The sequence below is a fragment of the Culex pipiens genome, chromosome 1, assembly GCF_016801865.2.
Source record: "Culex pipiens pallens isolate TS chromosome 1, TS_CPP_V2, whole genome shotgun sequence".
NCBI classification, from domain to species: Eukaryota; Metazoa; Arthropoda; class Insecta; order Diptera; family Culicidae; genus Culex; species Culex pipiens.
The window spans coordinates 117583420-117609380 of record NC_068937.1 but is presented as its reverse complement, the minus strand read 5'-3'; positions in this window follow the sequence as shown (position 1 = coordinate 117609380).

The following is a 25961-nucleotide window of genomic DNA, read 5'->3' as shown; positions in this document are numbered from 1 at the left end:
CACGTGAATGGAAAATCCAATTTAACCAATCAATTGACGATGATTATCGAGCTCGATTGACGTGTTTTGCGCTTGTGTTGGTAATTTTTTTGTTCTATACTTGAATGTGTTTGAGTGTTCGTGTGGCGCAATTTTTCCTCAAGTAGTGATGGATTGAACCACCCTCCCCCTCCTTCGTGGTCGACCGGGGTTCGTGGGTTGAGCGAAATTGAAAAATAAATAAATATTAGACTGAATGGCGTAGGTTCTCGACTCGTGCACAAAACAAACTTAAATCAACAAACCGGGCATCGAGTTGGTTTAAAATGTTTGCAATAGGGTTGTTTGTGGAAGGGGGGGGGGGGGAAACAGGGTTGACGGTGACGGTTGGCCCTGTTGAAACAAATTGTTGTATAAATTTATTGAAAACTTTCATTAACAACATAAACTAATTTAGGTAAATTTGAAGTAAATTTGAATCTTTGAATTTTGTTATCAAACATTAACTCACTTAAATCACATTCTCCAATTGGGCCACCATACTGACTACATACCCTGGCACCGGTGGCAAAGTCACGCAACCGGATAGGCTTTCTGTTTGAAAGTCAAACCAACTCAAAATAAAGCTCACATCGCCATTGCAAACCGATTATACCGTTGACGAGAGCCTACCCCCGCTGTAGTGCAGCCACATAGCTGTACACAAAACTGTCGAGCAGCAGGGTAATTGATTGACCCACTTGGAACTTGCCGGGCTGGAGTGGGTTCTCTGGCTGACGACGATTCCGACGTGACTACCGGGCTTGGGCTGTTGGCAATTGTTGGACCGATTTGTTGCAATTATTTCGATTAGACAATGTTTGTTTTTTGCTTCCAGACATATTAAACTCGTGATTGTCGTGTGCCCGAGGGGGAAGAGGGGAAGTGACGTCTAACGATGGGTTGTCCGGATTGTTTCTGCTGGAGAAGTTCACATCGTCAACCGGTAGCTGATTAGTATCTGTCAGGGTGAGCCAGCTGGTATCGGAACTAGATTAAGTGTTTATTGTTGAAAAGGACTTAATCTGGACGGAATATGTTTCACTCAATTCGATTTTGATCAGTGTAGTGATTTAATATTGGGTAATTCTCTACCAACTCACACCAAATTGGAAAAAGTTTCCCCGACCCCTCTTCGGTTTACGTGAAGCTTTGTTCTAAGAGGTTAATTTTTTCCCTGATCACGAATCCGAGGTCCATTTTCTGATATCTCGTGACGGAGGGGTGGTACGACCCCTTCCATTTTTGAACATGCGAAAAATAGGAGTTTTTCAATAATTTGCAGCCTGAAACGGTGATGAGATAGAAATTTGGTAACAAAGGGACTTTAATGTAAAATTTAACGCCCGGTTTGATGTTGTACTCAGAATCCGAGAGGCCACACGACCCTTTTCATTTTTAAACATGCTAAAAAACAAATGTTTTTTGGCGGTGATGGGATAGAAATTTGGTGTCAAAGGGACTTTTATGTAAAATTTAACGCCCGATTCGATGGCGTACTCAAAATTCCAAAAAAATCGTATTTTTCATCAAAAAAAAAACACTAAAAAAGTTTTCAAAATTCTGTGATTTTCCGTAATTGATCGTGAAATTTTTGAAACATGTCATTTTAAGGAAAATTCAATATACTTTTCGAATCAACATCAACCCAGAAGGGTATTTTTTTTCATTAGAACAAAATTTTTCATTTTAAAATTTCGTGTTTTTTTCTAACTTTGCAGGATAATTTTTTAGAGTGTAATAATGTTCTACAAAATTGTAGTGCAGTAATTGTCTGCTTTACAACTGTTTTCGTTTTCCGCTAGCGGGCTGAACTTGTTGTTATTGAGCACATTCTGCTCCACTTTTCCTTCTCCGACGACAGCTCCGGTGATCTCAGGGGTCTTCTTCCGCTTCCGATTTCCGGGGATGAGATGGAAATCATCCGTCTCGGAGGTCTCTTCCACCTCCATCCGTCAAACAACTCGAGGCACGATGCCTTTAGCGCGCACGTCACACACGTCTACTCTCTCGGAGCTGTCAGAGTCAAATGGAAAAATGTTGTTTTAAATGAAAAAAATTACCGTAAACCGGGGTGACTTTGATAGGATTTCAATTTGTTTTTAGAATATTTTCCAACAGGTAAGGGTTTTCTCAAGATAATTATTTTTAAAACATGTACTGGGCTAGGCCACACAAAGTCCATGCACTATTTTGGAAAAAAAGTTTTTTCAATAGTGTTTAGAAAAATAGTTACGTTAAAAATTCTTGGTTTTAATTCCGGGGTGACTTTGATAGTCATAGTTTTTCTTGTTAAAATCATATTTAAGATGTTCAAACTTTATTTGTACGTTAAATGTACCATCACTAAAGTAGCTGATATAGTTTGTAAGAAAAAAATCAATGTTTATATTAACACTGGAACGCCCAACGCATGTCCAACTTACACGGACGCCCAAGCCTCCAAAAAAGTTGGAACGGTAACTTCAACACGCCCGTTCTCGGGCATAACTCAACCAATCGGGACGATTCTTGTTCCCAGTGATTTGTAAAAATGTCTAGATGATCCTGAAATTTTGCAGAACTTGATTTGAACAAATCTGTAATTTCTGCGACCGAAAACATCGTTCCAACTTTTTTTAAACGACTGCCTCCGCGGAATTTTCGGCGATTTTTTTTTACACGCGAAAAAAAAAGTTGGAACGATGTTTTTGATCGCAAAAATTACAGATTTGATCAAACTAAGTTCTGCAAAGTTCTAGAATCATCTAGACATCCTAACAAATCACTGGAAAAAGAATCATCTTGATTGGTTGAGTTATGCCCGAGAACCATTGGGTTGAAGTTACCGTTCCAACTTTTTTGGAGCCTTGGGCGTTGGAATGTTAAGTTAACTAAGTTTATAAGTTTTTTAACAAAATACATATAATTTTTTGGTAAAATTGTTAAAAAGTCGGAATTTTGCCTGAAATTTGTTAAAATTAGTTTTTTTTAAATAAAATTATCGATTTATATTGCATTTTAAACTGAATTCGAAGCACGAATCACAAGTTTTCACATTTTACATGAAATTTGTTCAACTGAATTTGCCTATAAATTTGGAGATTTTTTTTAATTGTGTTTCAAAAACACATATTATTTATTATTTACAAACTTATTTAATCTTCTTCTAGTGGAAAATTGTCCAAAGAATCCGAAAATGCATTCCGCTTTCCGATTAAAAATCATGTTCATTGAGAAAATCATGACACTTTGAGAAGTTTAAAATAATGACTTTCATCCACATTTTCTTAACTATAGTTAACTAACTTTATAAACTTTTCAAAAATTTATGAAAAGTTCTTCATGAGGTACTTTGAACACTTCTCTACCACGGTCAGTATGTTTCTGAACCATTCCTTACGTATTTTAATTGTACTCTTCATTTTGCGGAAAAATCGCAAACCTATCAAAGTCACCCCGGCTATCAAAGTCACCCCGTTTTACGGTACCCTTCAGGGTAATTACCCTTAAAATGACATGTTCCAAAAATTTCACGGTCAATTACGGAAAATCACAGAATTTTGAAAACTTTTCTAGTTTTTTTTTTTTTCGATGAAAATACGTTTTTTCGGAATTTTGAGTACGCCATCAAATCGGGAGTTAAATTTTACATAAAAACCACTTAAACACCAAATTTCTATCTCATCACCGTTTCAGGCTGCACATTATTGAAAAACACTTCTTTTATCGCATGTTCAAAAATAAAAGGGGTCGTACCGCCCATCCGTCACGAGATATCAGAAAACGGACCTCGGATTCGTGATCAGGAACAAAAATTACCCCTTAGGATAAAGTTTCACGAAAATCGAAGAGGGGTCGAGGCAACTGCTTTGTGAGTTGGCGGGGAATTACCCTAAGACTTAGTTTTTAAGTTTTTAGTTTTTAGTTTTTAGTATTTAGTTTTTAGTTTTTAGTTTTTAGTTTTTAGTTTTTAGTTTTTAGTTTTTAGTTTTTAGTTTTTAGTTTTTAGTTTTTAGTTTTTAGTTTTTAGTTTTTAGTTTTTAGTTTTTAGTTTTTAGTTTTTTTTAGTTTTTAGTTTTTAGTTTTTAGTTTTTAGTTTTTAGTTTTTAGTTTTTAGTTTTTAGTTTTTAGTTTTTAGTTTTTAGTTTTTAGTTTTTAGTTTTTAGTTTTAGTTTTTAGTTTTTAGTTTTTAGTTTTTAGTTTTAGTTTTTAGTTTTTAGTTTTTAGTTTTTAGTTTTTAGTTTTTAGTTTTTAGTTTTTAGTTTTTTAGTTTTTAGTTTTTAGTTTTTAGTTTTTAGTTTTTAGTTTTTAGTTTTTAGTTTTTAGTTTTTAGTTTTTAGTTTTTAGTTTTTAGTTTTTAGTTTTTAGTTTTTTAGTTTTTAGTTTTTAGTTTTTAGTTTTTAGTTTTTAGTTTTTAGTTTTTAGTTTTTAGTTTTTAGTTTTTAGTTTTTAGTTTTTAGTTTTTAGTTTTTTAGTTTTTAGTTTTTAGTTTTTAGTTTTTAGTTTTTAGTTTTTAGTTTTTAGTTTTTAGTTTTTAGTTTTTAGTTTTTAGTTTTTAGTTTTTAGTTTTTTAGTTTTTAGTTTTTAGTTTTTAGTTTTTAGTTTTTAGTTTTTAGTTTTTAGTTTTTAGTTTTTAGTTTTTAGTTTTAGTTTTTAGTTTTTAGTTTTTAGTTTTAGTTTTTAGTTTTTAGTTTTTAGTTTTTAGTTTTTAGTTTTTAGTTTTTAGTTTTTAGTTTTTAGTTTTTAGTTTTTAGTTTTTAGTTTTTAGTTTTTAGTTTTTAGTTTTTAGTTTTTAGTTTTTAGTTTTTAGTTTTTAGTTTTTAGTTTTTAGTTTTTAGTTTTTAGTTTTTAGTTTTTAGTTTTTAGTTTTTAGTTTTTAGTTTTTAGTTTTTAGTTTTTAGTTTTTAGTTTTTAGTTTTTAGTTTTTAGTTTTTAGTTTTTAGTTTTTAGTTTTTAGTTTTTAGTTTTTAGTTTTTAGTTTTTAGTTTTTTAGTTTTTAGTTTTTAGTTTTTAGTTTTTAGTTTTTAGTTTTTAGTTTTTAGTTTTTAGTTTTTAGTTTTTAGTTTTTAGTTTTTAGTTTTTTAGTTTTTAGTTTTTAGTTTTAGTTTTTAGTTTTTAGTTTTTAGTTTTTAGTTTTTAGTTTTTAGTTTTTAGTTTTTAGTTTTTAGTTTTTAGTTTTTAGTTTTTAGTTTTTAGTTTTTAGTTTTTAGTTTTTAGTTTTTAGTTTTTAGTTTTTAGTTTTAGTTTTTAGTTTTTAGTTTTTAGTTTTTAGTTTTTAGTTTTTAGTTTTTAGTTTTTAGTTTTTAGTTTTTAGTTTTTAGTTTTTAGTTTTTAGTTTTTAGTTTTTAGTTTTTAGTTTTTAGTTTTTAGTTTTTAGTTTTTAGTTTTTAGTTTTTAGTTTTTAGTTTTTAGTTTTTAGTTTTTAGTTTTTAGTTTTTAGTTTTTAGTTTTTAGTTTTTAGTTTTTAGTTTTTAGTTTTTAGTTTTAGTTTTTAGTTTTTAGTTTTTAGTTTTTAGTTTTTAGTTTTTAGTTTTTAGTTTTTAGTTTTTAGTTTTTAGTTTTAGTTTTTAGTTTTAGTTTTTAGTTTTTAGTTTTTAGTTTTTAGTTTTTAGTTTTTAGTTTTTAGTTTTTAGTTTTTAGTTTTTAGTTTTTAGTTTTTAGTTTTTAGTTTTTAGTTTTTAGTTTTTAGTTTTTAGTTTTTAGTTTTTAGTTTTTAGTTTTTAGTTTTTAGTTTTTAGTTTTTAGTTTTTAGTTTTTAGTTTTTAGTTTTTAGTTTTTAGTTTTTAGTTTTTAGTTTTTAGTTTTTAGTTTTTAGTTTTTAGTTTTTAGTTTTTAGTTTTTAGTTTTTAGTTTTTAGTTTTTAGTTTTTAGTTTTTAGTTTTTAGTTTTTAGTTTTTAGTTTTTAGTTTTTAGTTTTTAGTTTTTAGTTTTTAGTTTTTAGTTTTTAGTTTTTAGTTTTTAGTTTTTAGTTTTTAGTTTTTAGTTTTTAGTTTTTAGTTTTTAGTTTTTAGTTTTTAGTTTTTAGTTTTTAGTTTTTAGTTTTTAGTTTTTAGTTTTTAGTTTTTAGTTTTTAGTTTTTAGTTTTTAGTTTTTAGTTTTTAGTTTTTAGTTTTTAGTTTTTAGTTTTTAGTTTTTAGTTTTTAGTTTTTAGTTTTTAGTTTTTAGTTTTTAGTTTTTAGTTTTTAGTTTTTAGTTTTTAGTTTTTAGTTTTTAGTTTTTAGTTTTTAGTTTTTAGTTTTTAGTTTTTAGTTTTTAGTTTTTAGTTTTTAGTTTTTAGTTTTTAGTTTTTAGTTTTTAGTTTTTAGTTTTTAGTTTTTAGTTTTTAGTTTTTAGTTTTTAGTTTTTAGTTTTTAGTTTTTAGTTTTTAGTTTTTAGTTTTTAGTTTTTAGTTTTTAGTTTTTAGTTTTTAGTTTTTAGTTTTTAGTTTTTAGTTTTTAGTTTTTAGTTTTTAGTTTTTAGTTTTTAGTTTTTAGTTTTTAGTTTTTAGTTTTTAGTTTTTAGTTTTTAGTTTTTTAGTTTTTAGTTTTTAGTTTTTAGTTTTTAGTTTTTAGTTTTTAGTTTTTAGTTTTTAGTTTTTAGTTTTTAGTTTTAGTTTTTAGTTTTTAGTTTTTTTTTTTTAGTTTTTATTTTTTATTTTTTATTTTTTATTTTTTAGTTTTTAGTTTTTAGTTTTTAGTTTTTAGTTTTTAGTTTTTAGTTTTTAGTTTTTAGTTTTTAGTTTTTAGTTTTTAGTTTTTAGTTTTTAGTTTTTAGTTTTTAGTTTTTAGTTTTTAGTTTTTAGTTTTTAGTTTTTAGTTTTTAGTTTTTAGTTTTTAGTTTTTAGTTTTTAGTTTTTAGTTTTTAGTTTTTAGTTTTTAGTTTTTAGTTTTTAGTTTTTAGTTTTTAGTTTTTAGTTTTTAGTTTTTAGTTTTTAGTTTTTAGTTTTTAGTTTTTAGTTTTTAGTTTTAGTTTTTAGTTTTTAGTTTTTAGTTTTTAGTTTTTAGTTTTTAGTTTTTAGTTTTTAGTTTTTAGTTTTTAGTTTTTAGTTTTTAGTTTTTAGTTTTTAGTTTTTAGTTTTTAGTTTTTAGTTTTTAGTTTTTAGTTTTTAGTTTTTAGTTTTTAGTTTTTAGTTTTTAGTTTTTAGTTTTTAGTTTTTAGTTTTTAGTTTTTAGTTTTTAGTTTTAGTTTTTAGTTTTTAGTTTTAGTTTTTAGTTTTTAGTTTTTAGTTTTTAGTTTTTAGTTTTTAGTTTTTAGTTTTTAGTTTTTAGTTTTTAGTTTTTAGTTTTTAGTTTTTAGTTTTTAGTTTTTAGTTTTTAGTTTTTAGTTTTTAGTTTTTAGTTTTTAGTTTTTAGTTTTTAGTTTTTAGTTTTTAGTTTTTAGTTTTTAGTTTTTTTTAGTTTTTAGTTTTTAGTTTTTAGTTTTTAGTTTTTAGTTTTTAGTTTTTAGTTTTTAGTTTTTAGTTTTTAGTTTTTAGTTTTTAGTTTTTAGTTTTTTGTTTTTAGTTTTTAGTTTTTAGTTTTTAGTTTTTAGTTTTTAGTTTTTAGTTTTTAGTTTTTAGTTTTTAGTTTTTAGTTTTTAGTTTTTAGTTTTTAGTTTTTAGTTTTTAGTTTTTAGTTTTTAGTTTTTAGTTTTTAGTTTTTAGTTTTTAGTTTTTAGTTTTTAGTTTTTAGTTTTTAGTTTTTAGTTTTTAGTTTTTAGTTTTTAGTTTTTAGTTTTTAGTTTTTAGTTTTTAGTTTTTAGTTTTTAGTTTTTTAGTTTTTAGTTTTTAGTTTTTAGTTTTTAGTTTTTAGTTTTTAGTTTTTAGTTTTTAGTTTTTAGTTTTTAGTTTTTAGTTTTTAGTTTTTTTAGTTTTTAGTTTTTAGTTTTTAGTTTTTAGTTTTTAGTTTTTAGTTTTTAGTTTTAGTTTTTAGTTTTTAGTTTTTAGTTTTTAGTTTTTAGTTTTTAGTTTTTAGTTTTTAGTTTTTAGTTTTTAGTTTTTAGTTTTTTAGTTTTTAGTTTTTAGTTTTTAGTTTTTAGTTTTTAGTTTTAGTTTTTAGTTTTTAGTTTTTAGTTTTTAGTTTTTAGTTTTTAGTTTTTAGTTTTTAGTTTTTAGTTTTTAGTTTTTAGTTTTTAGTTTTTAGTTTTTAGTTTTTAGTTTTTAGTTTTTAGTTTTTAGTTTTTAGTTTTTAGTTTTTAGTTTTTAGTTTTTAGTTTTTAGTTTTTAGTTTTTAGTTTTTAGTTTTTAGTTTTTAGTTTTTAGTTTTTAGTTTTTAGTTTTTAGTTTTTAGTTTTTAGTTTTTAGTTTTTAGTTTTTAGTTTTTAGTTTTTAGTTTTTAGTTTTTAGTTTTTAGTTTTTAGTTTTTAGTTTTTAGTTTATCTAAATGGTTTTTCTATTTCCGAAAAGTATGATAAAAAAAAGTATGATAAAAGTATGAAAAGTATGCAAAAACTTTAAAGAACTGCATAATTTACTCAAAAGTGATAAAAATAAATGTAAGGCATTCATGCATTCGTATTTAGATGACAACATTCAGTTACGAAATAAGTTTTTTGCAATTCCGTCGTGAAACTACTTACTTTTCCTGTCATTCTTGAACGACGAAATAGCCTACTTTTCTGTACCAAAAATAACAGAATCGAATAGCAACACTTTTCAAAATAAATGCTGAAAAGTTTTACTTTTCAGCACTCAAATGGGTGCTGAAAAGTTGAACTTTTCAGCACTTGTTTCGAAAAATAATACTTTTCAACATTTTTTTGATTTAAACGATTTATTGACAAAAAAAATGAAAATTTGACATAAAATTTCACTCAGTGTGTGTTTTTTGGAATTGCAAAAAATGTTGTATGGAACTCGTTGCAAAACTTGATTTTTTCAGCACTCTTCGTATTTATCCAACTCGGTGAACCTCGTTGGATAAATGTACGACTCGTGCTGAAAAAATCCTTTTTTTGCAACTTGTTGCATAAACTACTATTTCAAGAAACATGCTATATTTTCGAACATTTTCTTCCATTTGTGCGACTTTGCCATTCTCGTTAGTTCTGGCCCACGTATTAGACTTTGGGCACCCCTAACCTGTTCCTTTAAGTCGATGCTCTCTTTTTCCTCACAGCCATTCTCACCACTTTAGCCAATTTATCCGCATTAGAGTAGCAGCAGCAGCAGCTCGTTCGCCTTGTTTGGACTGTAATAAATCAGAACGCTCCCAAACATGGTGTTTTTTCTTTGGCTATGAACCACCTCCCGCCAACTCCACCGCTGGTGAGGCACCTTTGGAGCTCATTTTGCCGCAAATCCACCAACACCTCGCGCGCCGGACACCTCGCAATCAAGCTTCCGGTAGTAAAATTATAACAAATATTTACCGCAGAATTTTAACACGCCGCCGCCGCCGCCACTGGCATGAAGTAAATTGCTGCCTGCTACCCCTCCAAAAACCAGTTCAAGCTGGCCGATATTGTTCTTGGTGGAGGTAGACTTGGGTCTCAATCAATACCCAATACCCGGCAACGAGGTGTTGGGGGATTAAATGGTTGGTTCTGCAGACCGTTTGATATATCTTCATTTGGAAGGCTCGTAAATCAGCTGTAGACTCGTTTGTCACGGGCTGACAAATTGCTACACGATTCGGGCTTCTAATTGGTCCTAGTTGAGTAGCTTAAATGAAGTTCTTTGAAATCGACAACACCCAAGTGCTATCAGTTTGATCAAACACGTGTGTTTAAAACAACAACCTGCTGATGGCTTAGTATCTTTTTTTAAATGGTTTCTGTGAGATTTGAAGGGATTTAAATTGTGTTGTTGATATCTTTTGAGCCTCAATTTTAGACGAACTTTTCATCTTCCGCCATCGCTAAACTTGTTTGACCTCTCGACACAACCCGCTCCGATAAACGATCATAAATTAGTTGACCTCTCGGGGTCAACCGTCATCACCTGTCTGGCAAGTGGGACCATGGTAGTTACAACCCCCTCGCTCTCAGTACGCAATGCAGTTCGTAGATCACGCGGCCAAAGTCCGTCCGCGCGCGATACCGTGTCATTAGCGTCCATAAAACATAACCGTCGATCGGCCGTGCGATGTTCTGCAACTTCTGGTATTTTTCCCTTTCTTTTCTGTTCAAAAAAGGAACCTCGGACATTGCGCTAATGACCACCACCTGTGTGCCTGTGTGCATTTCTCGCGGGATGATCATCAGCTTCAACTCGGTGTGTCTGGGGGAGGCGGCCAGTTTGCGGTGCAAAAGTGAAGAAGCATATCGCTGCTGGACGGTTGTTGATGCGAGGTTGTCGGGAAAGCGTAAATGAAACTTCTCATTATCACTATCACGGGACGCGGTAGACGGGAGGTCGCGATCCGTGGCTGGTAAACGCGGGAACGGGACAATGGTGGAGGAGAGGTAGGCAGAGACTGTTATTAATCGGATGTGCACTGTTGAATTTTTGAATGCACCAGATAACTGAGAGGAGGAATCAAATGGGAACTGTAAGTAAAAACAGGATTCTACCAAATTAGAGACATTTTAAGACATTTTTATGTATCATTACCGAGATATAGTAATTTAAAGTTAGTAGTTTCAAAAAACGGGTGCCACGATATCTCAACCCTGCTTTGACCAAATGGCTCAAAATGTTGGTGAAGACTCGTAAAACTGGTCCTGTGTGCATGACGAAGCCCAATTTAAAAAAAAAAGATTTTTTTGAAAGATATTTTGTTATGTTTTGCCTTCCTCACTGAGGTAAGGCTATAATCCTGCTCTAAAATTGAACTTTTTATTTAAAGCTCGAAAACCCACCATGATGTATACATATCGACTCAGAATCGAAAACTGAACAAATGTCTGTGTGTATGTGTGTGTGTATGTGTGTGTATGTGTGTGTGTATGTGACCAATAATGTCACGCAGTTTTCTCAGCACTGGCTGAACCGATTTTGACCAAACCAGTAGCATTCGACTTGGTTTAGGGTCCCATACGGTGCTATTGAATTGTTTGAAGTTTCGATAAGTAGTTCAAAAGTTATGTATAAAAATGTGTTTTCGCATATTTTTGGAAGTTGAATAAATGGCAGTAAACTGAACCAAACATCATCATTATATACATCGTTGAATAGGTAATTGAAAGACCTTTCCAACGAGTCCAAAACATTGAAGATCTGGCAACCCTGTCTCGAGTTCTGACCACTTAAGTGATATTTATGTACTTTTTTGTAGCCGGATCTCACTTAAATGTATGTAAAAAATGTCCGGATCTATCATCCGACCCATCGTTGGTTAGGTAATCGAAAGACCTTTCCAACGAGTCTAAAACATTGAAGATCTGGCAACCCTGTCTCGAGTTCTGACCACTTTAGTGATATTTATGTACTTTTTTGTAGCCGGATCTCACTTAAATGTATGTAAACAACGTCCGGATCCATCATCCGACCCAGCGTTAGTTAGGTAATCAAAAGACCTTTCCAACGAGTCTAAAACATTGATAATCTGGCAACCCTGTCTCGAGTTCTGACCACTTTAGTGATATTTATGTACTTTTTTGTAGCCGGATCTCACTTAAATGTATTTAAACAATGTCCGGATCCATCATCCAACCCATCGTTGGTTAGGTAATCAAAAGACCTTTCCAATGAGTCTAAAACATTGAAGATCTGGCAACTCTGTCTCGAGTTCTGACCACTTTAGTGATATTTATGTACTTTTTTGTAGCCGGATCTCACTTAAGATTAGTGCGCTGACCACGGGGACGCGTTGTCTTGTTTTTGCATGCTCATTTTCATTTCTTTTGTGTCGCTGTTTGTGTGCTTGGGTGCGTGGTTATTATAATTAAATAATGGCATCATTAGTGCGCTGACCACGGGGACGCGTTGTCTTGTTTTTGCATGCTCATTTTCATTTCTTTTGTGTCGCTGTTTGTGTGCTTGGGTGCGTGGTTATTATAATTAAATAATGGCATCATTAGTGCGCTGACCACGGGGACGCGTTGTCTTGTTTTTGCATGCTCATTTTCATTTCTTTTGTGTCGCTGTTTGTGTGCTTGGGTGCGTGGTTATTATAAATAAATAATGGCATCATTAGTGCGCTGACCACGGGGACGCGCTGTCTTGTTTTTGCATGCTCATTTTCATTTCTTTTGTGCCGCTGTTTATGTGCTTGGGTGCTTGGTTATTATATATAGGTGAAGGGATTTTATTAAATGATCATTATATTGCATTATTATATTTATTTGATTATATAACCACACTATATTTTACACTTTACACATCATACAAAACACATATGAAACTGTAAACAGGAGCGTTTGGTACGGTATGTCCACGCATCCTTCCTCCCCTGTAGATTCTGTGAAATGTGATCCGTTCTCAGAATCCTCTCTGCGGTAAACACAACGTAGTAGGGCTGGCCGCTTTAATTTTTGCAATACATTTTCGGGTGTTCTCGGATGTACTGCAATTATTAATAATGACAAGAAAAGTGCTTGGGGCGTAATCTAATCACAAGACTTTCCAGCATGCTTTCATCGGACTGGCTGCGTTTGTGTTAGATTAGATTAGATTAGATTTTTTGTAGCCGGATCTCACTTAAATGTATGTAAACAATGTCCGGATCCATCATCCGACCCAGCGTTGGTTAGGTAATCGAAAGACCTTTCCAACGAGTCTAAAACATTGAAGATCTGGCAACCCTGTCTCGAGTTCTGACCACTTAAGTGATATTTATGTACTTTTTTGTAGCCGGATCTCTCTTAAATGTATGTAAACAATGTCCGGATCCATCATCCAACCCATCGTTGGTTAGGTAATCGAAAGACCTTTCCAACGAGTCTAAAACATTGAAGATCTGGCAACCCTGTCTCGAGTTCTGACCACTTTAGTGATATTTATGTACTTTTTTGTAGCCGGATCTCACTTAAATGTATGTAAACAATGTCCGGATCCATCATCCAACCCATCGTTGGTTAGGTAATCAAAAGACCTTTCCAACGAGTCTAAAACATTGAAGATCTGGCAACCCTGTCTCGAGTTCTGACCACTTTAGTGATATTTATGTACTTTTTTGTAGCCGGATCTCACTTAAATGTATGTAAACAATGTCCGGATCCATCATCCGACCCAGCGTTGGTTAGGTAATCGAAAGACCTTTCCAACGAGTCTAAAACATTGAAGATCTGGCAACCCTGTCTCGAGTTCTGACCACTTTAGTGATATTTATGTACTTTTTTGTAGCCGGATCTCACTTAAATGTATGCAAACAATGTCCGGATCCATCATCCGACCCAGCGTTGGTTAGGTAATCGAAAGACCTTTCCAACGAGTCTAAAACATTGAAGATCTGGCAACCCTGTCTCGAGTTCTGACCACTTTAGTGATATTTATGTACTTTTTTGTAGCCGGATCTCACTTAAATGTATGTAAACAATGTCCGGATCCATCATCCAACCCAGCGTTGGTTAGGTAATCAAAAGACCTTTCCAACGAGTCTAAAACATTGAAGATCTGGCAACCCTGTCTCGAGTTCTGACCACTTTAGTGATATTTATGTACTTTTTTGTAGCCGGATCTCACTTAAATGTATGTAAACAATGTCCGGATCCATCATCCGACCCAGCGTTGGTTAGGTAATTGAAAGACCTTTCCAACGAGTCTAAAACATTGAAGATCTGGCAACTCTGTCTCGAGTTCTGACCACTTTAGTGATATTTATGTACTTTTTTGTAGCCGGATCTCACTTAAATGTATGTAAACAATGTCCGGATCCATCATCCAACCCATCGTTGGTTAGGTAATCAAAAGACCTTTCCAACGAGTCTAAAACATTGAAGATCTGGCAACCCTGTCTCGAGTTCTGACCACTTTAGTGATATTTATGTACTTTTTTGTAGCCGGATCTCACTTAAATGTATGTAAACAATGTCCGAATCCATCATCCGACCCAGCGTTGGTAAGGTAATCAAAAGACCTTTCCAACGAGTCTAAAACATTGAAGATCTGGCAACCCTGTCTCGAGTTCTGACCACTTTAGTGATATTTATGTACTTTTTTGTAGCCGGATCTCACTTAAATGTATGTAAACAATGTCCGGATCCATCATCCAACCCATCGTTGGTTAGGTAATCAAAAGACCTTTCCAACGAGTCTAAAACATTGAAGATCTGGCAACCCTGTCTCGAGTTCTGACCACTTTAGTGATATTTATGTACTTTTTTGTAGCCGGATCTCACTTAAATGTATGTAAACAATGTCCGGATCCATCATCCAACCCATCGTTGGTTAGGTAATCAAAAGACCTTTCCAACGAGTCTAAAACATTGAAGATCTGGCAACTCTGTCTCGAGTTCTGACCACTTTAGTGATATTTATGTACTTTTTTGTAGCCGGATCTCACTTAAATGTATGTAAACAACGTCCGGATCCATCATCCGACCCAGCGTTGGTTAGGTAATTGAAAGACCTTTCCAACGAGTCTAAAACATTGATAATCTGGCAACCCTGTCTCGAGTTCTGACCACTTTAGTGATATTTATGTACTTTTTTGTAGCCGGATCTCACTTAAATGTATGTAAACAATGTCCGGATCCATCATCCAACCCATCGTTGGTTAGGTAATCGAAAGACCTTTCCAACGAGTCTAAAACATTGAAGATCTGGCAACCCTGTCTCGAGTTCTGACCACTTTAGTGATATTTATGTACTTTTTTGTAGCCGGATCTCACTTAAATGTATTTAAACAATGTCCGGATCCATCATCCAACCCATCGTTGGTTAGGTAATCAAAAGACCTTTCCAATGAGTCTAAAACATTGAAGATCTGGCAACTCTGTCTCGAGTTCTGACCACTTTAGTGATATTTATGTACTTTTTTGTAGCCGGATCTCACTTAAATGTATTTAAACAATGTCCGGATCCATCATCCAACCCATCGTTGGTTAGGTAATCAAAAGACCTTTCCAATGAGTCTAAAACATTGAAGATCTGGCAACTCTGTCTCGAGTTCTGACCACTTTAGTGATATTTATGTACTTTTTTGTAGCCGGATCTCACTTAAATGTATGTAAACAATGTCCGGATCCATCATCCGACCCAGCGTTGGTTAGGTAATCGAAAGACCTTTCCAACGAGTCTAAAACATTGAAGATCTGGCAACCCTGTCTCGAGTTCTGACCACTTAAGTGATATTTATGTACTTTTTTGTAGCCGGATCTCTCTTAAATGTATGTAAACAATGTCCGGATCCATCATCCAACCCATCGTTGGTTAGGTAATCGAAAGACCTTTCCAACGAGTCTAAAACATTGAAGATCTGGCAACCCTGTCTCGAGTTCTGACCACTTTAGTGATATTTATGTACTTTTTTGTAGCCGGATCTCACTTAAATGTATGTAAACAATGTCCGGATCCATCATCCAACCCATCGTTGGTTAGGTAATCAAAAGACCTTTCCAACGAGTCTAAAACATTGAAGATCTGGCAACCCTGTCTCGAGTTCTGACCACTTTAGTGATATTTATGTACTTTTTTGTAGCCGGATCTCACTTAAATGTATGTAAACAATGTCCGGATCCATCATCCGACCCAGCGTTGGTTAGGTAATCGAAAGACCTTTCCAACGAGTCTAAAACATTGAAGATCTGGCAACCCTGTCTCGAGTTCTGACCACTTTAGTGATATTTATGTACTTTTTTGTAGCCGGATCTCACTTAAATGTATGCAAACAATGTCCGGATCCATCATCCGACCCAGCGTTGGTTAGGTAATCGAAAGACCTTTCCAACGAGTCTAAAACATTGAAGATCTGGCAACCCTGTCTCGAGTTCTGACCACTTTAGTGATATTTATGTACTTTTTTGTAGCCGGATCTCACTTAAATGTATGTAAACAATGTCCGGATCCATCATCCAACCCATCGTTATTTAGGTAATCAAAAGACCTTTCCAACGAGTCTAAAACATTGAAGATCTGGCAACTCTGTCTCGAGTTCTGACCACTTTAGTGATATTTATGTACTTTTTTGTAGCCGGATCTCACTTAAATGTATGTAAACAATGTCCGGATCCATCATCCAACCCATCGTTGGTTAGGTAATCAAAAGACCTTTCCAACGAGTCTAAAACATTGAAGATCTGGCAACCCTGTCTCGAGTTCTGACCACTTTAGTGATATTTATGTACTTTTTTGTAGCCGGATCTCACTTAAATGTATGTAAACAATGTCCGGATCCATCATCCGACCCAGCGTTGGTTAGGTAATCGAAAGACCTTTCCAACGAGTCTAAAACATTGAAGATCTGGCAACCCTGTCTCGAGTTCTGACCACTTTAGTGATATTTATGTACTTTTTTGTAGCCGGATCTCACTTAAATGTATGTAAACAATGTCCGGATCCATCATCCGACCCAGCGTTGGTTAGGTAATCAAAAGACCTTTCCAACGAGTCTAAAACATTGAAGATCTGGCAACCCTGTCTCGAGTTCTGTCCACTTTAGTGATATTTATGTACTTTTTTGTAGCCGGATCTCACTTAAATGTATGTAAACAATGTCCGGATCCATCATCCGACCCAGCGTTGGTTAGGTAATCAAAAGACCTTTCCAACGAGTCTAAAACATTGAAGATCTGGCAACCCTGTCTCGAGTTCTGACCACTTTAGTGATATTTATGTACTTTTTTGTAGCCGGATCTCACTTAAATGTATGTAAACAATGTCCGGATCCATCATCCAACCCATCGTTGGTTAGGTAATCAAAAGACCTTTCCAACGAGTCTAAAACATTGAAGATCTGGCAACCCCGTCTCGAGTTCTGACCACTTTAGTGATATTTATGTACTTTTTTATAGCCGGATCTCACTTAAATGTATGTAAACAATGTCCGGATCCATCATCCGACCCAGCGTTGGTTAGGTAATCAAAAGACCTTTCCAACGAGTCTAAAACATTGAAGATCTGGCAACTCTGTCTCGAGTTCTGACCACTTTAGTGATATTTATGTACTTTTTTGTAGCCGGATCTCACTTAAATGTATGTAAACAATGTCCGGATCCATCATCCAACCCATCGTTGGTTAGGTAATCGAAAGACCTTTCCAAAGAGTCTAAAACATTGAAGATCTGGCAACCCTGTCTCGAGTTCTGACCACTTTAGTGATATTTATGTACTTTTTTGTAGCCGGATCTCACTTAAATGTATGTAAACAATGTCCGGATCCATCATCCAACCCATCGTTGGTTAGGTAATCAAAAGACCTTTCCAACGAGTCTAAAACATTGAAGATCTGGCAACCCTGTCTCGAGTTCTGACCACTTTAGTGATATTTATGTACTTTTTTGTAGCCGGATCTCACTTAAATGTATGTAAACAATGTCCGGATCCATCATCCGACCCAGCGTTGGTTAGGTAATCGAAAGACCTTTCCAACGAGTCTAAAACATTGAAGATCTGGCAACCCTGTCTCGAGTTCTGACCACTTTAGTGATATTTATGTACTTTTTTGTAGCCGGATCTCACTTAAATGTATGTAAACAATGTCCGGATCCATCATCCGACCCATCGTTGGTTAGGTTATCGAAAGACCTTTCCAACGAGTCTAAAACATTGAAGATCTGGCAACCCTGTCTCGAGTTCTGACCACTTTAGTGATATTTATGTACTTTTTTGTAGCCGGATCTCACTTAAATGTATGTAAACAATGTCCGGATCCATCATCCGACCCAGCGTTGGTTAGGTAATCAAAAGACCTTTCCAACGAGTCTAAAACATTGAAGATCTGGCAACCCTGTCTCGAGTTCTGACCACTTTAGTGATATTTATGTACTTTTTTGTAGCCGGATCTCACTTAAATGTATGTAAACAATGTCCGGATCCATCATCCAACCCATCGTTGGTTAGGTAATCGAAAGACCTTTCCAACGAGTCTAAAACATTGAAGATCTGGCAACCCTGTCTCGAGTTCTGACCACTTTAGTGATATTTATGTACTTTTTTGTAGCCGGATCTCACTTAAATGTATGTAAACAATGTCCGGATCCATCATCCGACCCAGCGTTGGTTAGGTAATCAAAAGACCTTTCCAACGAGTCTAAAACATTGAAGATCTGGCAACTCTGTCTCGAGTTCTGACCACTTTAGTGATATTTATGTACTTTTTTGTAGCCGGATCTCACTTAAATGTATGTAAACAATGTCCGGATCCATCATCCGACCCAGCGTGGGTTAGGTAATCGAAAGACCTTTCCAACGAGTCTAAAACATTGAAGATCTGGCAACCCTGTCTCGAGTTCTGACCACTTTAGTGATATTTATGTACTTTTTTGTAGCCGGATCTCACTTAAATGTATGTAAACAATGTCCGGATCCATCATCCGACCCAGCGTTGGTTAGGTAATCAAAAGACCTTTCCAACGAGTCTAAAACATTGAAGATCTGGCAACCCTGTCTCGAGTTCTGACCACTTTAGTGATATTTATGTACTTTTTTGTAGCCGGATCTCACTTAAATGTATGTAAACAATGTCCGGATCCATCATCCGACCCAGCGTTGGTTAGGTAATTGAAAGACCTTTCCAACGAGTCTAAAACATTGAAGATCTGGCAACTCTGTCTCGAGTTCTGACCACTTTAGTGATATTTATGTACTTTTTTGTAGCCGGATCTCACTTAAATGTATGTAAACAATGTCCGGATCCATCATCCAACCCATCGTTGGTTAGGTAATCAAAAGACCTTTCCAACGAGTCTAAAACATTGAAGATCTGGCAACCCTGTCTCGAGTTCTGACCACTTTAGTGATATTTATGTACTTTTTTGTAGCCGGATCTCACTTAAATGTATGTAAACAATGTCCGAATCCATCATCCGACCCAGCGTTGGTTAGGTAATCGAAAGACCTTTCCAACGAGTCTAAAACATTGAAGATCTGGCAACCCTGTCTCGAGTTCTGACCACTTTAGTGATATTTATGTACTTTTTTGTAGCCGGATCTCACTTAAATGTATGTAAACAATGTCCGGATCCATCATCCGACCCAGCGTTGGTTAGGTAATCGAAAGATTTTTCCAACGAGTCTAAAACATTAAAGATCTGGCAACCCTGTCTCGAGTTCTGACCACTTTAGTGATATTTATGTACTTTTTTGTAGCCGGATCTCACTTAAATGTATGTAAACAATGTCCGGATCCATCATCCGACCCAGCGTTGGTTAGGTAATCGAAAGACCTTTCCAACGAGTCTAAAACATTGAAGATCTGGCAACCCTGTCTCGAGTTCTGACCACTTTAGTGATATTTATGTACTTTTTTGTAGCCGGATCTCACTTAAATGTATGTAAACAATGTCCGGATCCATCATCCGACCCAGCGTTGGTTAGGTAATCGAAAGACCTTTCCAACGAGTCTAAAACATTGAAGATCTGGCAACCCTGTCTCGAGTTCTGACCACTTTAGTGATATTTATGTACTTTTTTGTAGCCGGATCTCACTTAAATGTATGTAAACAATGTCCGGATCCATCATCCGACCCATCGTTGGTTAGGTAATCAAAAGACCTTTCCAACGAGTCTAAAACATTGAAGATCTGGCAACCCTGTCTCGAGTTCTGACAATTTTAGTGATATTTATGTACTTTTTTGTAGCCGGATCTCACTTAAATGTATGTAAACAACGTCCGGATCCATCATCCGACCCATCGTTGGTTAGGTAAACCTCACCAACGAGTCTAAAATATTGAAGATCAGGTAACCCTGCCTCAAGCTATGACCATCTAAGATGCCACTTATGAGCCCTTGAGTAATATGTGTGTTTTTTGTATTCCGAAACTTAACGAAATTAGACGAAATTTGTGTCCAAACCCATTTTTGGAAAAAAGTGAGGAAGGCACCAACCACATAGGTGGATTAAGTTAGTTTTTCATTAGTCTGACGAACTGTTTTTGATTTTTGTATTGTTTACAAAAACAAAATTTCAAAATCGAGCTTCGCACATGGAATATGTCCTGAGAGTCTTCACTCCAAATTTCAGCCAATTTAATCAATGCAATCTCGAGATATCGTGGCACCCGTAAATCAACTCGGTGTTTCGAGAAAAACGCGCAGAGACTTTGACAGTTCGCTTTCGCATTGCAAAATTTCAAGCTTAAATCGTCTGTTACATCCTTAAATCATGAAATATTTTCATGAAACTTTCAGGAGCAGTGTTGGCATCCTCGCACCCTCGCGAGAACAAAAAATCATCTCTCTCGAGTTCTCGCCGCGGGTTCCAAGCTGCCGAGAGCAACTCGCCGACTGCCCGTTCTCTCCCCCGCTCGCGAACGGGCTAGCTCGCGAGAAGTAAAACGAGTTGGCAACGACGAAAAAACAACACAACTATTGAAGTTACACCCCTTTACCATCGTGTCGTTTGCATTCATAAACCTGATAAACAAATTGCTATCTTGAAACGAATGGCTAGCACGAGGCGCTCGCGAGTGCTCGTGGCGAGAGCGAAAACCGCGAGAAAAAAGAGCGCGCGAGCGAGGAGAGGAAAAGACTACAAGTTCTCTCCCTCGCTTGCGGGTGAGAAAAGCTTTCCTTATTCTCACTCGAAGTGCAACACTGTTCATGATTTCTGTTATATGAAATTTTAAAATTTTCTGCATAAAATTCCAGATTGACTGTAAATACTGAAAGGTAAATTTAAGACCTTTCCAAGGAGTCTAAAACACTGAAGATCATACAACCTTATTAAAAGTTTTAAGCACTTAACTGTTATTTTTAACCTTTTTGAGACCTAATATCAGATATTTTGATGAAAAGAATGTAAGGATCCAACCCATTGTAGGTCGGGTAATCAAAAGACCAACGATTCCAAAAGTTTGAAGATCTCACAACCCTATCGATAGTTATAAGTACGTGAAGTTATAGTTTGATAACATTTCCGAAGTAACAGTTCAATAGGACGAATCTGCGTTTGTAAACAAGCGGTCCGCTAACTTGACGCGAACTGTCACTTGAGCAAAATGAATAGACTGCTTTTTTACAAACGCAGATTCGCCCTAATGAACTGTTACTACGGATTTGTAGGAACAACTAAACAAACCATCCACTTTATCGACCCACAGGTTTTGTTTTGTTCTCTATTGCAAGTTTCATGCCAAACCTAGGAGTCCAAAGACTTAAATGTGGAGAGCACTCAACCCTCAGTTAACTTCAAGGAACCTTCCAACCAAGAATTAAAACTGACGACCTTTGGATTGCTAGTCCAACCGACAACAAGCGACGCCACCAGGGTAAGTGTTGTGGTGTTGTTGTTTTGACGAAGAACTTCGTCTTAGGGCTCTATACAGGGTAGCAATCCAAAATTTCGCGGAGCGAAATGTAACGAAAAGAAAATAAACGCGACTGCAAGATTTGTAACATTAATATCTCAGCTCCTGTTCAACACACGTAAAAGTGGTACCCACCAAACGAAAGGGGAGATTTCACGCATTCTTACTATACCTAATTAATGGCCATGAAATTTAGTTAAAGCACTTAAAAACTGAGTTTAAATTAATAAAACTGCTTCCACACAGCAAGCAAGCACGCACACAACATACACACGCGCACACTCTCTCTTGACTCCGCCCCCAAAGCCTTGCCTGCGTTTGGCCTTGACACAATTTGGCGATTCTTTCCTTTTGTGCTGCTGCTTCGCCAAACGCCAAAACGATTTGATATAAAAGGAGGTGCCGATCCAAAATCAAGGCAAATCAATTTTGGACGCCGACCTGGAAGGAGCTCCTGCTGATGCTGATGCGGGACCGAGGAGGAAACCAGCCACGAGGAATCCACGATCGGACGACGTTGCCATGGAGATTTTGCGGGACGGAACCAAGGAATGACGCGCGGGGTGACGGATTTCACAGCTCGGCGAGCTGCCTTCACCCCGCTCCCCCAAACCGGTGACGGATTTCACACCTCGAGGTAGGGGAACTATACCCTTTCTCAGCCTATTTCTATTATCGGCCTATCAGCACTTTGATCATGAATTACAGCTTATAGGTATAAAGTGTTTTTGACTGTTCCAAAGTAATAAATAGCTCAAATAAAAGTGAGCAAGCAACTCTCCATTGTTGAAACATCTGAAAATGTTGATTTAATAGCAGAAACGGCAAAAGTGATGAGAATTGGTCGAACGGCTTAGTGTGATTAAAATGGGCATATTTCCCCTAGCTGCTGCTCGTGATCCTTTATCAAACCTGTCCTTACCATCCGGGTTGAGGAAGCGGCCGGATTTCGTGCATCGTGTTGCCATGGAGGCACAGAACCAAGGAAGGACGCGAGGGGTGACGGAATCCACAGCTACACAGAAAGCTGCTCTCTCTTTGACAAATTTGACAGTTCGGCAGTAGTGGCCACCACCTGGAGTGGCCGCAGGCCCCGGGGATGTTCCGATAAGGGGACATTTGCGGAACCATAAGAGTGGGGGCAATATGGGTATCAAACTTTAGGGATTTTGATACTGGACATGAAATTTGACATTTTGGCAGTAGTGGCCACCACCTGGAGTGGCCGCAGGCCCCGGGGATATTCCGATAAGGGGACATTTGCGGAACCATAAGAGTGGGGGCAATATGGGTATCAAACTTTAGGGATTTTGATACTGGACATGAAATTTGACATTTTGGCAGTAGTGGCCACCACCTGGAGTGGCCGCAGGCCCCGGGGATGTTCCGATAAGGGGACATTTGCGGAACCATAAGAGTTGAGGCAATATGGGTATCAAACTTTAGGGATTTTGATACTGGACATGAAATTTGACATTTTGGCAGTAGTGGCCGCAGGCCCCGGGGATGTTCCGATAAGGGAACATTTGCGGAACCATAAGAGTTGGGGCAATATGGGTATCAAACTTTAGGGATTTTGATACTGGACATGAAATTTGACATTTTGGCAGTAGTGGCCACCACCTGGAGTGGCCGCAGGCCCCGGGGATGTTCCGATAAGGGGACATTTGCGGAACCATAAGAGTGGGGGCAATATGGGTATCAAACTTTAGGGATTTTGATACTGGGCATGAAATTTGACATTTTGGCAGTAGTGGCCGCCACCTGGAGTGGCCGCAGGCCCCGGGGATGTTCCGATAAGGGAACATTTGCGGAACCATAAGAGTTGGGGCAATATGGGTATCAAACTTTAGGGATTTTGATACTGGACAAGAAATTTGACATTTTGGCAGTAGTGGCCACCACCTGGAGTGGCCGCAGGCCCCGGGGATGTTCCGATAAGGGGACATTTGCGGAACCATAAGAGTTGAGGCAATATGGGTATCAAACTTTAGGGATTTTGATACTGGACATGAAATTTGACATTTTGGCAGTAGTGGCCACCACCTGGAGTGGCCGCAGGCCCTGGGGATGTTCCGATAAGGGGACATTTGCGGAACCATAAGAGTGGGGGCAATATGGGTATCAAACTTTAGGGATTTTGATACTGGACATGAAATTTGACATTTTGACAGTAGTGGCCACCACCTGGAGTGGCCGCAGGCCCCGGGGATGTTCCGATAAGGGGACATTTGCGGAACCATAAGAGTTGAGGCAATATGGGTATCAAACTTTAGGGATTTTGATACTGGGCATGAAATTTGACATTTTGGCAGTAGTGGCCGCCACCTGGAGTGGCCGCAGGCCCCGGGGATGTTCCGATAAGGGAACATTTGCGGAACCATAAGAGTGGGGGCAATATGGGTATCAAACTTTAGGGATTTTGATACTGGACATGAAATTTGACATTTTGGCAGTAGTGGCCACCACCTGGAGTGGCCGCAGGCCCCGGGGATGTTCCGATAAGGGAACATTTGCGGAACCATAAGAGTTGGGGCAATATGGGTATCAAACTTTAGGGATTTTGATACTGGGCATGAAATTTGACATTTTGGCAGTAGTGGCCGCCACCTGGAGTGGCCGCAGGCCCCGGGGATGTTCCGATAAGGGAACATTTGCGGAACCATAAGAGTTGGGGCAATATGGGTATCAAACTTTAGGGATTTTGATACTGGACAAGAAATTTGACATTTTGGCAGTAGTGGCCACCACCTGGAGTGGCCGCAGGCCCCGGGGATGTTCCGATAAGGGGACATTTGCGGAACCATAAGAGTTGAGGCAATATGGGTATCAAACTTTAGGGATTTTGATACTGGGCATGAAATTTGACATTTTGGCAGTAGTGGCCGCCACCTGGAGTGGCCACAGGCCCCGGGGATGTTCCGATAAGGGAACATTTGCGGAACCATAAGAGTGGGGGCAATATGGGTATCAAACTTTAGGGATTTTGATACTGGACATGAAATTTGACATTTTGGCAGTAGTGGCCACCACCTGGAGTGGCCGCAGGCCCTGGGGATGTTCCGATAAGGGGACATAGTGCGTCCATCCCGGGAATTCCCGGGACAAAAATCCCGGGATTTTTCCTAAACCGAGAATTCCCGAATCCCGGGATTTTCTATAATTTGTCCCGGGAATTCCCGAAATTGAAAAAAAAATCATATTTTGGTCTGGAAATTCAGATTTGGTTGTGAAAATAGTAGAACAATAAAATGAATTAAAATTTGTATTCAGCAAATCTCAGCATTAAATTGGCATTTAAGGAAAAAATATTATAATTTGAATTACCAGGTCCGCAAAATGCCTAGTGCTTTAAATTTTTTTTCTCTATTATTTTATTTTTTTGAAAAACTGGATATATTTACGTATATTTTCGATTTTAAATTAAAAAAAAAATCAATCTCATATCAAATTATTTATAATCAAACACCGGCATCTAGGGCAAATACGTACAAATGTAACGAATAAATACAGCTATTAAAGCAAAAAATATTTGCATGACGTTTTGGATTACTTCGGTTGAAACAGTAACAGAACAAAACAATTTGTACTTCCAAATGAATTGCTCTAAAATCTCCTGTACCTATTTAGACTGTAATTCTGATTTTCCCTCGATTGGCGGTAGTAACTTGAAGATAATTTGTAAAATATGTTTTAAATAAAACAATGAATTCAAAACTTATCTAAAATTTTACATTGACTGTTATCATTTTATTTATTGTCGTTGTTTGTTTTCTAGCTGTTTTAGTCATGTCATATAAAATATATATAAAAGAAAAAAAAATATGAAAGAATTCCAAAGTTTTTTTGAATAGGTCCTATAAACATATGGAAAACAAAAGCTTATTGGATCTTAAAAAAAAAAAAAAAAAAACTCAAGAATTATGTAATTTGATTCGCAAATAAAAAAATGATTAATCATACTGGAATTAAAAATAGTAGTTGATATAAAATCCTAAACACCACAAAAACAAAAAAAAAAATCTTTTAGGCTATTTTAAAACTGTCGTCTTTGTTTAGATTGAAGTGAGGATTATAACCATTTGATATTATTAAGCTAATTCAATGATTTTAAGCTTGAAATCATAACAAATATAATGAAACATAGATTTTATTACTGATTCAAAAATTTCCCGGGATCCCGGGAATTCCCGGGATTCCAAATATATTTTTCCCGTTTCCCGGGAAATTCAAAACCCGGGAAAATTGGACGCCCTAAGGGGACATTTGCGGAACCATAAGAGTGGGGGCAATATGGGTATCAAACTTTAGGGATTTTGATACTGGACATGAAATTTGACATTTTGGCAGTAGTGGCCACCACCTGGAGTGGCCGCAGGCCCCGGGGATGTTCCGATAAGGGGACATTTGCGGAACCATAAGAGTGGGGGCAATATGGGTATCAAACTTTAGGGATTTTGATACTGGACATGAAATTTGACATTTTGGCAGTAGTGGCCACCACCTGGAGTGGCCGCAGGCCCCGGGGATGTTCCGATAAGGGGACATTTGCGGAACCATAAGAGTGGGGGCAATATGGGTATCAAACTTTAGGGATTTTGATACTGGGCATGAAATTTGACATTTTGGCAGTAGTGGCCGCCACCTGGAGTGGCCGGAGGCCCCGGGGTTGTTCCGATAGGGGGACATTTGCGGAACCATAAGAGTTGGGG